Source organism: Carcharodon carcharias, chromosome 28 (genome assembly GCF_017639515.1).
Source record: "Carcharodon carcharias isolate sCarCar2 chromosome 28, sCarCar2.pri, whole genome shotgun sequence".
In the NCBI taxonomy this organism is placed as follows: domain Eukaryota; kingdom Metazoa; phylum Chordata; class Chondrichthyes; order Lamniformes; family Lamnidae; genus Carcharodon; species Carcharodon carcharias.
In genome coordinates, this window is record NC_054494.1 from 20,854,785 (window position 1) to 20,860,784 (window position 6,000).

Below are 6,000 nucleotides of genomic sequence, written 5' to 3' on the forward strand. Positions count from 1 at the left end.
ATACCTTGGATGCCTCTCAACATTCTTAACTTGATATCATCCTCCAGAGCCTGGTTTTGGTTGAGTATTACACAAAATTATATCTTTCTCCTCTTCCCATGGTGTCAGTCTGTTTCACTGGACATGAACCAAATCACAGAGCGGCTCCATGGGGTGGAATGCTCTCTGGGTTAGCATCATCTGTGCACAGAAAGGGAAATGGTCAAGGAGAGTCAAGCTCAATTCTCCTTCTATTAATTGAAGTGGAAGAAAAATTAGATAGAAGCAAAATACGGAAGAAGCTGGAAATCTGAAACAAAAACAGAAAATGCTGGGAAAACTCAGCAGGTTTGACAGCATCTGTGGAGAGAGAAAGCAGAATGTGCTGATTGTTCTGCCGTTATCACATTCTGTTTTCTTACCTTTTACGCCATTATCAGCACCTTTTTTAGCCCTTATCCACTACCATTAACACTCCCTTTGTCCTTTGTTCATGACATCTTTATCAATCTCTCCTTTGCCCCCACCTATCGCTGGCCTTCTATCCAGCTTCACCTGCTCCACCCTCCCCTTAAACAGTATAAATTTCATCACATTTCCACTTCTCTTCAACTCTGAAGGAGAGTCTTATGGACTCAAAATATTAAGGCTGTTTCTCTCTCTCCACAGATGCTGTCAGATCTGCTGAGTTTTTCCAGCATTTTCTGCTTTTGTTTGTGAAAATTTAGATAAGTTTTGTTACTGTGTGTGATCACCACATCAGGTCTCCTTTGACCATTCACTGAGATGGTAAAGTGGGAAGCCCAGTTTCTCCCACACCCTAGGTTTCTGCCATTATGAACTGGCTCCCAGGAAGGGTACGGGAGTCGAGATGATAGACATACCCTCTGATTTCACCTCCTTCCATTCGAAGATGTGCCATTTGTTTAATTATGTGTTTTCTGGTTGAGATGAAAAAGTCAGCCCATGCACGATGATGATGAAGAACCCAAGTCCCAACATCCATGGTTCAATCTATTTGTTTACCAATATGCTTTACCACATGTCAGACTTTAGCAAATTACAATAAAGTACTAAATTAACCTCTAAATTTATTGCAATAAATAGAGATTAGTAGATAGACTGGGATGCATTACAAAGGTCTATTGGCAATGAGTTGGCTTATTAATCATACAAACCAAACTTCAAAATCAGTGAGGACAACACACCTCACATCACATCGAGCAGTTCAGCACATAATCATCACTTCTTGCTTTCTGATTTACACAATGAACTTTATATTAATTCACTACGCCAAGCAGGCTGTGGGAGCAGACAGATGAACAAGCAGTTTGTAATGACAAATGATATCAGATAACATTAGAGATCCAACAGTGACTACAAGCCCACATTCCGGCATTAGAAAGAGCATAATACTGCCCCTTTGTATCCTTCAGAACATGCACAAGGATTCAGTGCAGATAAAAAGAGAAAAGACTGGTAGTCTGAAACAAAACAGAAGATGGTGGAAACATGCAGCAGGTCAAACAGAATAGAGAAACGATGGATTAGCATCCCGAGGAGTGCTCATTCATCAAAAACTGTTGCACAGAACCAATGAAAGGTCATTTCCAAAGTACTAACCTTCCTTTTACAGATGCTGTTGTATCTAATCTACATTTCTGGCAATTTCTGTTTATCCTAGTCATTCAGTAAGGGAAACCCAGGGGGCAATTTTATTCTAATTCATTGCAGTAAAACTGGTGATGTTGGGGCCAGCATTAGTTTTACATCTCTGTTAAAGGCTGCTGGTTACAGAACAGTGTCTCTTAAAGAAGTCTTTGTAGTCTTCAGTAGAATAATTGTAAGTATTGACAAGTAGAACTATTTACACATGTACAGTAGAGGTTACAGGCTAGGAGCTACCACCATGCTTGGGTCTTAGCCCCTCTCTGCTCAACACCACACGGACCCTGGGTCTGGGTCATGTGCCTTCTTACATTATTGTGTGGGCAGTACTATACTCAGTCCCACTTTAACCCAATATATATGCCAGACCTTTATATTACAATACCACCCAATTTAACTCTCCATTGTACCAAGTCCCATTCACCTATCATCCCTTTGCACACTGACCTGCTTTAGCTCCTGGTCCAGCAACACCTTGACTTTAAAATAAAAGCTTTTTATTTTCAAATCCCTCCATGGCCTTACCCCTCACTATTGCTATAATCTCCTCCAGCCCTACAAATCCTCAAGCTATCTGTGCTCCTCTAATTCTGGCCTCTTTTAGGCCTCCCCAATTTCAATTGCTCCACTATGGGTGGTACCTTCTGCTGCCTCAGTTCAAAGATCTGGAATTCCCTCCCTAAACAGTTCTCTACCTTTGTAACTCTCTGTCCTCCTTTAAGACATTCTTGAACAGCTGCCTTTTTGACCAAGCTGTCGATCATCTTCCCTAATATCTCCTTCTGTGGCTTAGTGTCTAATTTTGTTTTATGATGTTCCTGTGAAGTGCCTTGGAACATGTTATAATGTTCAAGGTGCTATATAAATGCAGTTTATTGTTGCTCCAAATCACCCCAATGTAAAGTCAATTAGATTGAAGTCAGTTGCAGGAAAAGCACACTAATCTCCGGGAGTTAGTAGAGGTCAAAGTTTTGACTGTGCACGAATGCTAATCATAAAATCAGTGCCGCCAATCCTCAGCTCAAAGCATTATGGGAAGAATTTTACGGCAGTGGGATTTTACATTCCCGCTGAAGTCAATGAGGTTTAGAATTTTTCGCCGCATTTTACGGCCCCGCCCCCGCCAAAACGAGGCCGGAAAATTCTGCCCCATGTGATAAAAATGTTGGTGGGTTTTTCGAGGTTGCTTTAGTGATCTGTGAAAACCTGGACTCACACACTAAAGTTATTCACATCTGAGGCAAAGCACCTTTAACTTAATTGACTCTGATGAAGGGCAAAGCGTCTTGTTCCTGTAGCTAAGGTGACACCAGCACTGTGGGTGTACCTACACCACAAGGTGGTGCAGCTCACCACCACCTTCTCAAGGGCAACTAGGGATAGGCAATAAATGTTGGCCAAGTCAGCGATGCGCACATCAGTGATGAATGTTTAAATGCTGCCGGCCTTTAAGCTATCGTAAAACTAAAGTGACACTGGTTTGGGGGAGAGATACAAAGGAAAATGTGAGGAAGAGGTTTTTATGCAGCAAATGGTGAAGATCTGAAACTTGCTACCCAAGTGGTAGAAGCAAAGATGACAATAATGTGCAAAAAAAACTGGACAAATACTTGAGGGAAATCAGCATGCAAACCGATCAGGATAGAGCAGGGGCATGTGACTGATTGGATTGGTCTATAGAGAGATTGCTCTACATGGACTTAAAGGGTTGAATGGCCTCCTTTTGTACCATAATGACTCTCTGGCTCTATATCTCTGTAATTGTCATGCTCAGTAAAGATATATCACAGCCATAACTTTAAACAGGGACTGTATTCAGTATACCATTTTCTAAACTGCCTTTTCTTTTTAAAAATTAACATCAAAAGGCTGCTAAGGTGGCTATCAAGGGTCAGGTAACTTATGATGTTTCTGCATAGACTCAGAAGTATCTTGACACTGGAAAGTTCCTAATTGATTTACCATGGGTGGAATGCCTCTCTTGAATGAACATACCAGGATGAAACCATCTGTTGAATTCACACCTCCTATGGTTTGTGGAGTTACCCAAAACTCCAAATTAATGGACTCCTAGGCTTACTGTCTCAGAGCTTGAAACTTAACAATAAGCGCTATAGAGAAACCAGTCAAATCATAAGTAGGTGTGAATAGTCACCATCTATTCTCCATTGTAAGGCAATTACTTCAAACTTTAAATCTTCCTGGGTAGATAATAGAAGTATTGATCACATGGTCACCTGACCAAAACTGTCTTCAGATAATGAATCTTATTACTGCAAGAACCAGCAAGAAACCAGTCAACCTTCAAATCACACAACAGGAAACAGCAGCACAAAAGCAGAAACATCGATACCTTAAAATTGGAGACAGCAACATCTTAAGGTCTCCTAGCTTGTTATTTTTCATTTCCACTCATTCAGAAACTTGACCTCATGGTAAGAAGATTATAAGAAGCTAACTTTGCGACCTGCTGAAAATCTATCTCTACAAGGGAATCCTGCAATAATCCTGACATACAACTCTGACCATTGAATCCACCTAGTATACCCATCAAGAGTAAAAATGCCTCCTTCACTGAGGTACGTTTTTCCTAAGAGAAGCTGAACACATGAATTACAAATTATTCTTTTGTTTGACTTGTAAAAGTGCACTTTTCTCTTTAGCTGTATATTTCTTGAGAGAGTATGTGTGTGTGTGTGTGTTGAACTATCAACGTGGCATTAGACTTTCAAAGTGAATACATGAATAAATAATCTTTTTTATTTAAACCCACCAAAGCTTGCTGCTGTTATTCAAATTGACCACACACTCAAGGTTTAAGAAACATACACATCTTCCTTTTGCAAAACATACTGATTACAGACAGTAAGGGAAGAGAATTGGGATTTCAGTAATCATATCACAGAAGAATGAGAAGGCTCTTCCCATCCTTATTCCAGAAATGCCAGAATTAGACAGAAAGCGTTGAGTGTGTCTTTTGATTCAGTATGTGGCTGAGATGCAAATAAAAAGGAATGCTCTGATTTTAAGTCCCACCTTACCTGTTCTGTCAGTCTGAGAAAATCAGCGATCAGATGCATTTAATTCTGAATGATTATTGTTACTGATCTTTGGTAGACAGAATGAAGGAAAACATTGCAGACTTTAGCTGGTCCATTGGATTGATTGCTAGTCAGTGAGTTTGCACTGGGTCACTTGATGTGACCACATAAAGGGCTAATCTTTCTTGGGAGACATTACAGAGATAATAATCAGCTAAGGAGCAAATAGATTTAGGTCTAAAAGTAACCAAAAAGGCCAATGGAATGATGATCTATCTCAAGGTGGTTGGAATGCAAAAATTGGGATATGATGCATCAGTTTTACAGAGCATGGACTAGACCCTGATTAGAATATTGCTTTCAGTTTAGGCACTGAATTACAAGAAAGACATATTTACCTTGGAGGTGGGTTTGTGGGTTGGGTGGGGTGTACAGTGTAGATTCACCAGATACTAGGGATTAAAAGATTAAAATATAAGATCAGGTTGCATAAAATTGGTTGGTGTTGCCTTGAATTTAGCACTTTTGGGTTATCTAATGTGGTCTTTAAAATGATAAAAGGGGTTGGGTGGGGTAGGTTACAGAGAAGTTATTTCCTTTGGTAGGGGAGTCCAGAATGGGGAGAGTGGAGCATCATCTTAGATTTAGAACCAGGCCATTTCAGAGTGAAATCAAGAAATATTTTTTCACACAAAGGTATTGGAAATATGGCATTCTCTCCCTCATAAAAAAACAGGACCAGCTGAAACTTTCAAGACAGAAATTGATAGATTTTTGTTAGTTACCGGTATTAAGGAAAATGGGGTTTTACCTGGAGGCAGTTAAATGGAGTTAAATATCAGCCATGATCTAGTAGAATGGCAAGGCAGATCAAAAGGCTGAATAGCCTACTCCTGTTCCTATGTTCTGATGCACCTATGTAATGATTTTATTATTACTTAGCAAATTCAAATCCTGAAGGCAAGCAATAGCCTCCTCATTTGCTGAGTTTAAAGTGATTAGTCCACCACTTAGTCTGCAGAGGGGACCCTCCTTGGTAATGAGCAGCACTGTTTGTGTCTCTCCACAAGTGCATAAGGGGTTTGCGCTGAGGCCCCAGTGGTGGAGGTTGGCTACATAGGGGCTCTGCTTACCCTGAACCTATTTAACAAGGACCACTGTTCAAAGCCTGCCATTTGACAGATGGGATTTATCGCAAGGACATCCCCCTGTTTCCCATTCCTGATCCAAAGGATGTCTGTTGGTAGATCTTGCTCAGGAAGGATGCTCCTCATGGGGTGCCGAAATAAAAGGCGGGCAGTAGGTGGGTTGA